Source organism: Ursus americanus, chromosome 27 (genome assembly GCF_024610735.1).
Source record: "Ursus americanus isolate L20-20 chromosome 27, mUrsAme1.1.p, whole genome shotgun sequence".
Taxonomy (NCBI): Eukaryota; Metazoa; Chordata; class Mammalia; order Carnivora; family Ursidae; genus Ursus; species Ursus americanus.
Window position 1 is genome coordinate 41,555,339 of NC_142153.1, and position 15,312 is coordinate 41,570,650.

Sequence of the window (15,312 nt, forward strand, 5' to 3'; positions counted from 1 at the left end):
TAGGTTCAAGACTCAGATGTGCTAGGTTAAGCCGGAGAAGTCACGTTGGACCATGAGCTGACCTTGAGAATGAAAGTCACCACCTAGATGACAGAACAAAGACAACATCCTTGGTCTCCTTAATGATACCACTGAGTCACCACAGATGTCCTGGAGGCTATTCTGTGCTGCTTTTCCATGAGAGAGAAGTTTGCAGCTCTCTTCTTTAGGCAATGACAATTTTTTTTTCCTGTTCAAGGCAGCTATATTGCTTTTTTTTTTTTAAGATTTTATTTATTTATTCGACAGAGATAGAGACAGCCAGCGAGAGAGGGAACACAAGCAGGGGGAGTGGGAGAGGAAGAAGCAGGCTCATAGCAGAGGAGCCCGATGTGGGGCTCGATTCCAAAACGCCAGGATCACGCCCTGAGCCGAAGGCAGACGCTTAACCGCTGTGCCACCCAGGCACCCCAGCTATATTGAATTCTAACTGATGCAGTCAATAAAATGTGATTACTTGTTGTAAAATAACTACAACTACCAATTATTTTGTACTCAGTACATGCCAGACATAGTACTAAGTGTTTTATGGACATTATCTGATTTGATTTGCACAATAAGAATGCTTATGAGTTAGGTATTATTAGCTATAATTTACAAATGGGGAAATGGAAGCTTAGAAAGATTAAACAGTGTCTTCAGGGTCATGTAGCTTATGTGACAGAGCCTAGATTCTAAACCAGGTTGGGATGACTCCAAAACTTATTCTCTCAATCAATATCATCAGTTTAATGCAGTCATTATTCCCTGTGGGTAAAAGATGCCCGAAGAGAGCACAACGTTAGCCAGTATTTCTAGAAGGCCTTACAGAATCATCAAGACACTGGGGAACCCAGCTGGCTCAGTCAGAAGAGTGTGCAACTCTTGATCTTGGGGTTGCGAGTTCGAGCCCCATGTTGGCTGCAGAGATTACTTAAAATAAATAAATAATTTTAAAAAATTGTTAAGATGTGGACCACATTAAATGCAGTCTATTCCTGGAACAAAATGAGGAGACAAAGATCCATCATGGCCGCTGTAACACGGATAATGGTAACTATCCCTAAACCTTACCTACCTCAGTCATAAAACATTTTACCTTTATAAGAGATTTTAAAAATAGAAATAACAGTATCTAATATTAAAGATTGTGTTGGTTATTAAATATGACAATATATGTAAAGTGCAGAGTAGAAGACCAGCTTCACAATGGGTGCTCAGTAAATGGTATCTGGCAGCATTATTATTTAAAAAATCCATAGCGATGTGAAAACTTGGGGGAAGTCAGAAATACTAGGTTCAAATACAACCTCTGCAACTTGGTAACTATGTGAATACAGGTCAGTCATTTAACTTTTGAGCATTTAATGTTCTAAGGAATGGATTACTTATCTTCCAGAATTCTAATTGGAGAGTGTGTCTTTCAAGGGCCCTTCCCAATGGCTGACATGGTTTAGAATCCCAGCAAATGGAAGTATTAATATTATTATCGTTCTCACAGGATTCAAGTAAACCTCGTTGCCGACAGAGATTTTCTCGTTGGTTCACCGAGCCCCGTGCAAGTGTCTGCAGCGGGTGTTGCTGAGCTATGGCAATGTGCACTTGTCCTGCAGAGGCCGCCGCGGGGTGGCTCGGGCGGTGATGGGGGCAGCACCGTGGACCATTCTGCCGGTCCTGCCAGATTACTCGGGAATTCAAGTCTGTCTCCTCCGATTTCTGATTCTGTCCGTGCCTTGGTCTTCTTCCTGCCTTTGTACTGTAGCCAAGGCCATGCCAACCTCAGTGGGCAAGAGGAGGACTTTGTGATGCTCCTGGGAAACACCGGGACTAACTGCGGTGGGAGAGGTGCAGCCGGCGGCCGCAGGGGTGCACAGTGGCTACTCCGCGTAAGAACATTGTCCTCTGAGAACACTGTCATTGTTTCTGTTACTCATTTTCTTGGCAAATTTTCACTTTCTGGAATAACGTGTTTCATAGAAATCAAATAACACAACAGGACAGATTGAAAACAAGGGTTTTCTGACCTAAATATCATTTAATTCATTCTGACACTAACCATTTATTTAGAACTCTGTTAGAAAGTGGCCCTGTTACTAAGGTTGCACAATCTTCAAAGCCTCGTGCAAAGTTCTAAACTAGTAAAAAACGTTTCCCCATCTCCTCCTACTCCCTTCCCCTCTTGACATGGTTTTATCTGAGGTTACAATATCCATAGACCACTTTTTCCCTTTTAAAATTCCCAAATTTGCCCCCATCCTTGGTGGAAAACAGGTGACTCTGAACTCCTCCTTCTAGGCTGCTAGGGATGAAGGAAGACACTGAAGCCTGGGAGACAGGTGCTCATTGTCTCTACCTCAGAGCTTTCTTCCCTCAACCTACTGCCCCAGCAAAGGCATGCTTTGCCTGTGTGGGAGGGAGCTGAGAATCTGAGCAATCCACAACAGACCATCCGAAATCATTTTCCCAGGTAGCAGGATAAGTACATAGCCAGACGTTGCACTGCTTTTCAAAGAGGTAAGTCCTTTCTTGTTTCCTAACTGCCATTTAAAATACCCAAACAAAAATTAAGCTGTTGATGCATATATCAAAGCCTAAGCAAGGAATAATTCCTTTAAAGAAGACATCAGGTTTGGGGGTGGGGGTGGGCTATGCGTGGGTGTGTCATTAAATTGTGGTTTGAAATCAATGTCAGTTTTCTTTGATAATAAGAAAGGCTGATATTACTACAAGAGGAAAAAAGTGTAGAGCATTTGGTGGTTTAATTATGCTTCCGTTCTCTTTTCATAACTGTTTTCTTTGAAGGGAAATGCCAAGTTCTGTTGAGGTTTTTGTCGAAAATAATTTCCAAAGACCTACCTTGCTTGAGTATTTCTCACCCTTTGCTTTTCTGTTCCCAGTACTCTAGAATTACCCTCCTGGCCCTGCCAGGATGAAACCACAGTAGTGTTTGCTTCATGCCAGCTCATTGCACATTTTTTTTTAAGCTTACAGTGATGATGCTTTTTTAAAATACATCAGTGAATTAACCGAACTGTGAAAAGAATATTTTCATTTCTGTTCAATGGGTTTTCTGCAGAAAAAAATATGCTTGATGATGGAACTCATGAAAACCAATATTTATCTCTGGCTTTCCTCTGCCCGAAATGTTGTGTTACTTTTAAATAAAGCATTCAAAGATTTCTAAGCTAGTTTATACCTTGACTTTCCTTAGAACTATATAGTTTCCTTTATGGTGTCTTGAGAGTGGTCTGGGCACGTAGTTTCTAAGCCCATGCAAAAGGCATGAGCCCCAACCCCAGACACCAATGCCCAGATGCCTGTCTCTCCATGGCAACTTCTGTCCAGTGCACTGGGCAGATGACGCAGCCCCTGGGATTCTAGGTAAGCAAACGGCAGCCTTGCTTTCTCTTTGCTCTTGGGCATGAGTTGGTTGCGGTCCTAGTCATCCTCACTGGGGAATGAGTCTCCGGAGGCCCCCCCCAGGACCACACCCCGTTGTTTCCCCATTTCCCGGCTCCTTTCACATCCACCTGTGCGCTGTACACTGGCTGACATCTCCCATTGCCAGCATGCTCCTTTCCTTCTTTAAAAATACCAATGTAGAGGACTTACAAGGAGGTAAAATGGCTAATACATATGCTAATACCTTTTGAGCAAGACGACAAATAGGGGCGAGATAAGGGTTAAATATTTACCTTAGACAAAATTCGACTTTGGAATGTTCATGCATTTATTTATATGTTAGCTCCTGTCTACGTGGGCGAAGGTAAGGGAGAGGAAGGGAGGGGGTGGAGACAAAGAGGAGGAGTGAGGTTCCTGCGGACTTTCCACAGCAGCTCGGAGGCCCGGATGTGGGCGGAGCTGGGCGGACCTGCTCCCCCGCCCCCGTCTCTCTGCTCTTGCCTTTACATCACGTGCGCGGAGCAAAGTTTTTCTCCCACTGCCAGTGAGCATTTTGTACACGGGCTCATTCTCCGTGACCCCTCCTCCATTTAAAAAAAATTTTTTTTAAGTCACAAACTGGAGTGAGGGGAAATAGTCATTTTGGGGAAGTTAGTCCTTTCCACAAGGTCGGTTTGTGCCTATTACCCACCAAGAACAGAACAATTTGAGCAAATGATCACATTTAATTAGAAAAAGAATGAGGCTTAGCTCATAATAACAGCGGGCAATTTGAGTAATTAAAATTATTTTAGAAAAGCACTGATTTCTTTTAAATTAAAATATGTCTGGAAACATGTATATTTTATATATATTCAAATAACTTTTTTTGCTATGCAGTCCTCATTTAAAAGAGAAGGACTTTCCCATTTAAGCTAGAGGATGTTCTATATCTCAGAATCATTTGAGAATGCCCCCATAAATACTTTAAATTTATGAAACTCTCACTAGCTAAACTACAATTCCTTTAGTGTAACAGCTGAAGAAATGCATGGTAGAATTCTAGAGAAAACAGTTATTGGCTTTAACTTCTTCATGTTCAACAACCTTATTATTGTCAAAATTCCCCAAATTAAAATGCAAAACTCAGCTTCTTGGCTGGGCTCGCTTTCTTAACCTTAATAAAATATAAGGGTCTGTTTCATTAATCAGAAACACACCAGACACAGTGCATGAATTTTATCTTCCACTTTGTCCTTTGTATTTCAGAACGATGATGATAATAATAAAAATCCTTGGATTTGGCAGCCAGACAATCGTGTTCTTTTTGTTTCTATCTTGTTTCTATGTAAAATGAATTTCTCAGACAGACTAAATGCCTTTAGGGGCAAAAATTCCAATGATCCTCTCCCCTGGAAATCTTTAAAAATAGAATAAACTTTCATTTGCCTGGGTGTGGTTAGAGCACAGTCTGTCTTTGGCTGAGGGATGGTTTAGTTGACCTACTGATGTTGCTTTAAGCTGCATGATCATTCAGGGGGAGAATTTTCCTTTAATCCTTGCCAGATTTAATTTATCAGGACAATGCACACGCCTATAGAGGTAGTAAAACAAAAAGGGGGTGCAATCTTCTTATCCCTTGTAAAGGAATAAAAGTTTCTCAAATTTGAGAAAGTAAGATTAAATCAAGAAAATGTCTGATTTTCCCCCCCTCTTCAAACTTTTCCTGAAAGATCGTGAAATTTGATAAATAGCATGCTATTTAAGACAAGATGTTTTCAAACAACGGGACCAAATCAGCCAAATGGAACCGTGTGCTCATGAAGCCCACCTTCATGTTCCTCGCATGACCCCGAAGCGGGGCATCTGGATGGAGGTGGGGGGCACTGACCATGCCAAGGTGTGCTGATGGGCACCGACAAGAATGGGAGTGGGGGAGGGCTGGGGAAAGTGGTTTCACAGACATGGTTGCCACCTGTGTCAGCCCAGACCCTTGTTACCCATGCATCCTCTGTCTTCCTGTTGACCTCCCAGGCACGCTGTGGACAGCCACAAATTCCCGTGCCATCCAACCACCCCCCCACCCTCCCACCAGGAGTGATTATATCATGAAAGTTTCCACTTTTCTCAGAAAGGCCAAAAGAAAAAAAAATGGTGTTATCATGTCAGTTCATTGATCATTAATACATACACGTAGAGGCAGAGTCATACACACATGCGTCAGTTTTTTAAAAACCGTATTTTATCTATAGTCAAATTCTAAGTCACGTTTATTCAGGCGTTCACCAAGTCCTTTTCTTTCTCTTTCAAGACAGAATCCAAAGTTTAACAGTCAAGCTTTAGTGAGGTATTTATTTACCTGCAAATACACCCATCGTACCCATGCAAATCAATGTTTTCTAGTGAATTTACAAAACTGCAGCCCAGATTTAAAATGTTTCTATCACCTCAATAAGTGCCCTTGTCCATCTGCAGACAATCCGCTCTCCTGTCCCCAGCCCCAGGGAGGCACTGACCGCTTTCCGCTCTAGCCATTTGCTTGCTCTAAAAATTTTACACAAGTCAAAGAATACAATAGGACGGTCTTTTTTGAATGCTTCCTTCACATAGCATGTTTTGACGTTTGCCTGTGTTGCAGTACGTCAGTAGTTCGTGCCTTTTTACTGCTCCACAGTGCTCTAATGTATAGAATACAACATCGTTTTTGCTATCAGTACACTAGTTGATAGACATTTGGGTTTCCAATTTCTGGCTACCATGAATACACTGCTGTGAACATTCAAGTACAAGTCTTTGTGCAAATGTGTTTTCATTGTTCTTGGCTAGATAGCCAAGGGTAGAATTTTTATTCCATATGCTAAGGCTATATTTAACTTTTTTAAAAGAAACATTGTTTTTCAAAGTGATTGCATCATTTTACATCCCCTTCAGCCATGTATGAAGATTCCAATTCTTCCTTGTCAATGCTTGCTGTTGCCTGGATTTTGATTAAATCTATCCTGGAGGGTGTGAAGTTATATCTCATTGTGATTTTGATTTGCGTTTACCTAATGATGAATGACACTGAGCATCTTTCCAAATGCTTAGTGGACATTTGCATATCTTCTTTGGACAAATGCCTATTCATATCCTTTATCCATTTTTAAATTAGGTTGTATGTTTTTTTATTATTGAGTTGTAGATGCTGTCATCTGAAAGAAAGCCAATCTCAAGGTAGGTCAGTTAACGCTTTACTCATTGTCCTACTGAGCACTATAGCCCAGGAGAGAGTCTTTCACATTGCTCTGAAGAATTGCTCTGAACCTTGTTAGCTATAGATTATATATGCAAACAGGGGAAGGGGTACCCATGCTTGCAAGCAGTTCTCCAAATATTTGCATGTCAAAAGGTGTTATTTTTGTTTGGTTGTAAAAATTAAGATTCACTGATTTCCACATGGACATTTGAAAGACTCTTAGGTCATATGTTTCTAACATAACTGAATGTTCAAAAATATTGTTTGCGTGCTTTTGCTTAACGGATTTTCCAGTTCTTCCTGGGTTTTTTAAAAAGTTTTTATTTTAATTCCAAGTAGTTAACATACAGTCTTATGTTAGTTTCAGGTGTACAAAATAGTAATTTAACAATTCCATACATTATCCGGTGCTCATCACACAACTGCACTCCTTAATCACCAACTCCTATTTCATCCACCCCCCCCCCCCCACTCTCTCCGCTCTGGTAACTATTGGTTTGTTCTCTGTAGTTAAGAGTCTGTTTCTTGGTTTGTCTCTCTCTCTCTTTTTGCCCTTTGCTCATTTGTTTTTGTTTTTAAAGAATATAGTTTTTTTAAAAAAGATCTTATTTATTTGACAGAGAGAAAGAGAGCACAAGCATGGGAGCAGCAGAGGGAGAGGGAGAAGCAGGCTCCCTGATGAGCTGGGAGCCTGATGCAGGGCTTGAGCCCAGGACCCTGAGATCATGATCAGAGCCAAAGGCAGATGCTCTTAACCAAATGAGACACCCAGGCGCCCCTTGATCCTTGTTTTGTTTCTTAAATTCCACGTATGAGTGAAATCATATCGTAGCTGTCTTTCTCGGACTTATTTTGCTTAGCATAATACTGTCTAGCTCCATCCATGTCCTTGAAAATGGCAAGATTTCGTTGTTGTTTTTTTTCTGATGAACACTTACTCTTGCTAGTCTGCAGACAGAACTGACATACAAGTATGGGTATCTTATCTAAAAAGAAAAGTATTCAAGATCTCTAGATAGAAGAAGGAATAAAACACAAGATTAAGGTGCCTTAGTTTACTAGGAAGAGGCTTATGCATTCTTACGCTTTGTTTAAAATTTAAATTCAATTAATTAACATACAATCTATTATTTGTTTCAAAGGTATAGGTCAGTGATTCATCAATCTTACATAATACTCAGTGCTCATTACATCACGGGCCCTCCTTAATGCCTATCACCCGGTTACCCCATCCCTCTACCCCCAACCCCTCCAGCAACCCTCAGTTTTTTTCCCTATGCTTAAGAGTCTCCTATGGTTTGTCTCCCTCACAGATTTCATCTTTTATTTTTTCCTCTCTTCCCCTATGATCCTGTTTTGTTTCTTAAATGCCACATGAGTGAGATCATATGATAATTGTCTTTCTCTGATTGACTTATTTCACTTAGCATAATACCCTCTACTTCCATCCATGTTGTTGCAAATGGCAAGATTTCAATTTTTTGATGGCTGAGTAGTATTCCATTGTATATGTATACCACTTCTTCTTTATCCATTCATCTATCAAAGGACATCTGGGCTCTTTTCATAGTTTGGCTATTGTGGACATTAGTGCAATTCCTGGGTCATTCCTTTTTGAGGAATCTCCATACTGTTTTCCAGAGAGGCTTCACCAGCTTGCATTCCCACCAGCAAATATTTTATTTCTTTTTGTTGTCTGATTACTGAGCCTAGGACTTCTAGTACTATGTTGAACAGCAGTGGTGATAGTGGACATCCCTACCATGTTCCTGACCTTAGGGGAAAAGCTCTCAGTTTTTCCCCATTGAGAATGATAATCGCTATGGACTTTTCATAGATGGTTTTTATTGATATTGAGGTATGGTCCCTCTATCTCTACATTGCGAGGAATTTGAATCAAGAAAGATGCTATACTTTGTCAAATACTTTTTCTGCATCTATTGAGAGGATCGTATGGTTCTAGTCCTTTCTTTTACTAATGTAGTGTATCATATTGGTTAATTTGTGTTGTTGAACCACCCTTGCAGCCCAGGAATAAATCCCACTGGGTTGTGGTGAATAATCCTTTTAATGTACTACTGTTGGAGCCTATTGGCTAGTATTTGGGTGAGAATTTTCACATCCATGTTCATCAGGGATATTGGTCTGTAATTCTCCTTTTTGGTGAGGTCTTTGTCTGATTTTCGGATCAGGGTAAAGCTGACCTCAGAGAAAGAGTTTGGAAGCTTTCCTTCCATTTCTATTTTTTGAAACAGCTTCAGAAGAATAGGTATTAATTCTTCTTTAAATGTTTGCGTGAATTCCCCTGGGAAGCCATCTGGCCCTGGACTCTTGTGTGTTGGGAGAGTTTTGATGACTGCTTCAATTTCCTCGCTGATTATGGGTTTGTCCAGGTTTTCTATTTCTTCCTATTTCAGTTTTGGTAGTTTATACATCTCTAGGAATGCATCCATTTCTTCCAGATTGTCCAATTTGTTGGCATCTAGTTGCTCATAATATGTTCTTATAATTGTTTGTATTTCTTAGGTGTTGGTTGTGATCTCTCCTCTTTCATTCATGATTGTATTTATTTGGGTCCTTTCTCTTTTCTTTTCAATAAGTCTGGCCAGGGGTTTATCAATCTTATTAATTCTTTCAAAGAACCAGCTCCTATTTTCATTGACCTGTTCTGTTCTTTTGGTTACTACTTCATTGATTTCTGCTCTAATCTTTATTATTTCTCTTCTCCTGCCAAGTTTAGGCACTATATGCTGTTCTTTCTCCAGTTCCTTTAGGTGTAAGGTTAGGTTGTATATTTGAGACCCTTCTTGTATCTTAAGAAAATTTTGTATTGCTACATACTTCCCTCTTAGGACTGCCTTTGCTGAACCCCAAAGGTTTTGAACAGTTGTGTTTTCATTTTTATTTGTTTTCATCAAATGTTTTTAATTCTTCTTTAATTTTCTGGTGGACCCATTCATTCTTTAGTAGGATGCTCTTTAGCCTCCATGTATTTGAGTTCTTTCTAAATTTCCTCATGTGATTGAGATCCAGTTTCAAAGCATTGTGGTCTGAAAATATGTAGGGGATGATCCCAATCTTTTGGTACAGGTTGAGATCTGATTTGTGACCCAGTATGTGATCTATTCTGGAGAATGTTCCATGCGCACTCGAGAAGAATGTGTATTCTGCTGCTTTAGGATGGAATGTTCCGAATATATCTGTGAAGTCCATCTGGTCCTGTGTGTCATTCAAAGGCATTGTTTCCTTGATCTTCTGCTTAGAAGATCTGTCCACTACAGTGAGGGGGTGTTAAAGTCCCCTACTATTATTGAATTGTTAGCGATGTGTTTCTTTAATTTTGCTATTAATTGGCTTATATAATTGGCTGCTCCCATGTTAGGGGCATCAATATTTACAATTGTTAGATCTTCTTGCTGGATAGACCCTTTAATTATGATATAGTGTCCTTCCTCATCTCTTATTATAGTCTTTAGTTTAAAATCTAATTTGTCTGATATAAGGATTGCCACTCCAGCTTTCTTTTGATGTCCATTAGCATTATAAATGGTTTTTGGCCTCCTCACTTTCAATCTGGAGGTTCTTTGGGTCTAAAATGAGTCTCTTGCAAACAGCATAACAATTGGTCTTGTTTGGTATCCAACCTGATACCCTATATCTTTTGATTGAGGCATTTAGCCCATTTACATTCAGAGTAACTATTGATAGATATGAATTTAGTACCATTGTATTACCTGTAAAGTCACTGTTTCTGTATATTGTCTCTGCTCCTTTCTGGTCTATGTTACTTTGAGCTCTCTTTTTGCTTAAAGGATCCCTTTTAATATTTCTTATAGGGTTGGTTTGGTGATTACAAATTCTTTTAGTTTCCATTCGTTCTGGAAACTTTTTCTCTCTCCTTCTATTTTAGAAATGAGTCCAAGATGGCAGAAGAGTAAGAGACCTTAGTTTCATCTGGTCCCAGGAATTCAGGTAGATAGCTATCACATCATTCTGAACACCTGCAAACTGAACTGGAGATCTAAAAAAAGAATAAACTCTACAAATCGAAAAGCTACCACTTTCTGCAAGGTAGGAGGTGCAGAGAAGTGAATCTGAGGCAATAAATGGGAAGATAAACTGCGGGGGGAGGGAGCCTCTATAACCTGGCTACCGGAAAGTGATATAGCAGCAGAGCGTAAAATCAGAACTTTTAGAGTCTGCTCCTGTGAGGGATGTTACTGCCTAAAAGGTGCTCAGCTGACAAAGCAGGGGAAACATCCTAGGTGAGACAGTGTGGTTTCAGGATCCTTGGGTTCACGGGAAGAATGGGGAAGCCTGAGTGCTGCAGAGTTCCTAGGTATTGGAGCTGGGAAGCCAGCTGCAATCAGCGAGCCCAGGAGTGGGCTCTTAGCTCAGGATTGCCATTAACCATGAACTGGTCATAGTTGGGTGACTGGTCTTTGAGCAAGGGCCCAACAGATGGCAGAACCGGCAAGAACCCTCTTCCTCCCCTGGGAGAAATCGTGTGGGAGCGTGCTGCAGTAGTCTTCAGGATTTAGAGACTTGAAATGGGGTTGAGTGCCTGAGATACAAATGCTCGGTCATAGGCTGGCTGAGTTAGCAAGGGGTGAAGATGGAGACCAGGGAGACGGGAGTGACTGACTGCTTTTCCTGAGGGTACACTGAGGAGTGGGGTCCCAAGCTTTCGGCTCTGGGGCTGGAGATTAGGAGGTTGCCATTTCATTCACATCCTCTGAAGCTGTGCAGAGAGCCTTCAGGGAACAAAAGCCACATTGAGCAATCGGGAGATTAGTTACCCTGGTCCCCTAGCAAGGGCGGTGCAATTCCGCTCCGGGCAAAGACACTTGAGAATCAACGCAAGAGGCCCCTCCCCCAGAAGATCAGCAAGAACATCCAGCCAAGACCAAGTTTACCAATCACTGAGAATTGCAAAACTCCAGCACTAGGGTAATATAGTATATAGAATTCATGTGTTTTTTTCTTCTCACGATTCTTTAGTCTTTCAATTTTAATTTTTTTTTCCTTTTTCAACCAATTTCTTATTTTTTTAAAAAGATTTTAATTATTTATTTGACAGAGACAGAGACAGCCAGCGAGAGAGGGAACACAAGCAGGGGGAGTGGGAGAGGAAGAAGCAGGCTCATAGAGGAGGAGCCTGATGTGGGGCTCGATCCCAGAACGCCAGGATCGCGCCCTGAGCCGAAGGCAGATGCTTAACCACTGTGACACCCAGATGCCCCCAACCAATTTCTTATTTTATCAGCTTTTAAAAAAATCTTTTTTAATTTTTATTTTTATAGTTACATTCTATCTTTTCATTGTATTTAATTTTATTTTTGTATATATATAAATTTTTTTCTTTCTTTACAATTTTGGGATACAGTTTCTTCTAACAGACCAAAATACACCCAGAATCTAGTGTATGGCTCTGTTCTCTTCACCTGTCTGATCATATTCTCTTGTGAGTTTTTTTTCCCTTTCTTCTTCTTCTTCTTTTTTTTTTTTTTTGTTAAAGTCTTTTTAAATATTCATCTTTACCAGCTGCATTCTATCCTTTCACTGTATTTAATTTTTTTTTGTATATATAAAAGTTTTTCTTTCTTTATAATTTTGAGATATAGTTTCTTCTAACAAACTGACCAAAATACATTCAGGATGAGGTGTATTGCTCTGTTGTCTTCACTGGTCTGTTTATATTCCTTTTGGACCTGGGCTGTTTCCATAATTTGTCTATCATAGTTAATGCTGCTATAAACATCAGGGTATATGTAGCTCTTTGAATTAGTATTTTTGTATTCTTCGGGTAAATACGTAGGAGTGTAATTGCTGGATCATTGGGTAGTTCTATTTTTAACTTCTTGAGGAAACTCCGTACTGTTTTCCAGAGTCCCTGCACCAATTTACATCCCTACCAACAATGTAAGAAGTTTCCCCTTTCTCCATATCCTTGCTAACACTTGTTCCTTGTGTCATTGATTTTTAGCCATTTTGACAGCTGCGAGATGATAGTTCATTGTAGTTTTGATTTGTATTTCTCTGATGATCAATGATGTTGAGCATCATTTCTTGTGTCTTTTGGTCATCTGAATGTCTTCTTTGGGAAGAAGATGTCTAATCATGTTTTCTGCCCATTTTTAAAATTGGATTATTTTTTGGGTGTTGACTTTTATAAGTTCTTTGTAGATTTTGGATAATAACCCTTTCTCAGATATTTCATTTGCCAATATCTTCTCCTATTCCGTAGGTTGCCTTTTAGTTTCATTGATTGTTTCCTCTGTTATGCAGAAGCTTTTTATGTTGACGAAGTCCCAATAGTTTATTTTTGGTTTTGTTTCCCTTGTCTCTAGAGACATATCTAGAAAAAAGTTGCTAAGGCTGATGTCAAAGAGGTTATAGCCTGTGTTCTCCTCTTGGATTTTTATGTTTTCATGTCTCATATTCAGGTCTTTAATCCATTTTGAATTTATTTTGTGTATGGTGTAAGAAAGTAGTCCAGTTTCATCCTTTTGCATGTAGCTGTCCAATTTTCCTAATTTTTTGAAGAGATTGTCTTTTTCTCATTGGATATTCTTTCCTGTTTTATAAAGTTTTATTGTTGTGGGTTCATTTTTGGGTTTTCTATTCTGTTCTATTGATCTAGGTGTCTATTTCTGTGCCAGTACCATACTGTTTTGATCACTACAGCTTTGTAATATAACTTGAAGTCCAGAATTATGATGTCTCCAGCTTTGCTTTGATTTTTCAAGATTTTTTGACTATTTGGGGGCTTTTCTGGTTCCATAGAAATTTTAGCTCTGTGAAAAATGCTGTTGGTATTTCGATAAGGATTGCATTAAATGTGTAGATTGCTTTGGTAAATATAGATATTTTAGCAATACTTTGTCTTCCAATCCATGAGCATGGATGAGCATGTCTTTCCATTTCTGAGTCATCTTCAGTTTCTTTCATCAGTGTTTTACAGTTTTCAGAGTACAGGTCTTTCATCTCTTTGGTTAGCTTTATTCCTAGGTATCTTATTGCTTTTGGTGTAACTAAATGAGATCGTTTCTTTCTCTTTTTGCTGTTTTATTATTGGTGTATAGAAATGCAATAGATTTCTGTATGTGGCTTTTGTATCCTGTAGCCTTACTGAATTCCTTGATCAGTTCTAGCAGTTTTTTGGTAGAGTCTTTCAAGTTTTCTCTACAGAGTATCACATCATCTGCAAATAGTGAAAGTTTTACTTCTTACTTGCCAATTTGGATGCCTTTTGTTTCCTTGTGTTGTCTGATTGCTGTGGCTAGGTCTTCCAGTACTATGTTCAATAACAGTGATGAGAGTGGACATCCTGTCTTGTTCCTGATGGTGGAGGAACAGGCTCAGTTTTTCCCCATTTAGGATGATATTAGCTGTTGTTTTTTCATATACGGCCTTTATTGTGTTGAGGTATGTTCCCTTTAAACCTACTTTGATGAGGGTTTTTATCACGAATGGTTGTACTTTGTCAACTACATTTTCTGCATCTATTGAAATGATCATATGGTTCTTATCCTTTCTTTTATGAACATGATATATATGCTGATTTACAAATATTGAACTACCCTTGCAACCCAGAAAGAAATCCCATCTGATCGTGGTGAATGATTTTTTTAATGTATTGTTGGATTTGGTTTGCTAGTATTTTATTGAGAATTTTTGTATTTATGTCCATCAGGGTTATTGACCTACAGTTCTTTTTTTTTTTTAGTGGAGTCTTTATCTGGTTTTGGTATCAAGGTAATACTGGCCTCAGAGAATGAATTTGGAAGTTTTCCTTCCTTTTTTATTTTTTGGAATAGTTTGAGAAGAATAGGTATTAACTATTCTTTAAATGTTTGGTAGAATTCCCCTGTGAATCCATCTGGCCCTAGACTTTTGTTTCCTGGGAGTTTTTTGGTTACTTATTCAATTTCTTTGCTGGTTATTGGTCTGTTCAAGTTTTCTATTTCTTCCTGTTTCAGTTTTGGTAGTTTATATGTTTCTAGAAATTTCTTCCAAGTTGTCCAATTTGTTGACATATACTTTTTCATAATATTCTCTTACAATTGTTTGTATTTCTGTGGTGTTGGTTGTTTATTTCTTCTCTCTCAATTGTGATTTTTATTTATTTAGGTGATTTCTCTTTTCTTTTTGATAAGTCTGGCTAGAGGTTTATCGATTTTATTAATTTTTTCAAAGAACTAGCTCCTGGTTTCATTGATTATCTCTCTCTCTCTTTCTCTCTCTCTCTTTTTTGGTTTCGGTATCCTTGACTTCTACTCGAATCTTTACTATTTCCTTCCTTCTGCTGGCTTTAGGCTTTGTTTGTTGTTCTTTTTCTAATTTCTTTAGGTGTAGGTTAGGTTGTTTATTTTGGATTTGTCTTGCTTCTTAAGGTAGGCCTATATTGCTATATATTTCCCTCTTAGGAACAAAAGTGGTCCTAAGAGGTCCTAGGACTGTATTTTTTTTTTTTTTTTCATTTTCACTTGTACAACCATGTGTTTTTTATTTCTTCTTTGATTTCCTGATTGATCCATTCAGTGTTTAGTAGTATGTTGTTTAACCTCCATGTATTTGTGTTCTTCCCAAATTTTTCTTGTTGTTGACTTCTCATTTCATAGCACTGTGGTCAGAAAAGATGCATGTTATGATTTCAGTTTTTTTGTATTTGTTGA

The 15,312-nt window shown here is 39.0% G+C and overlaps 1 protein-coding gene across 4 annotated transcripts in view; it reads right to left on the reverse strand.

The window, feature by feature from the left end:
* Positions 1 to 15,312, reverse strand: part of LOC123784489 (uncharacterized) — a 402,614-nt gene that overhangs the window by 246,617 nt on the left and 140,685 nt on the right. The gene's annotated exons all lie outside the window — the stretch shown is intronic.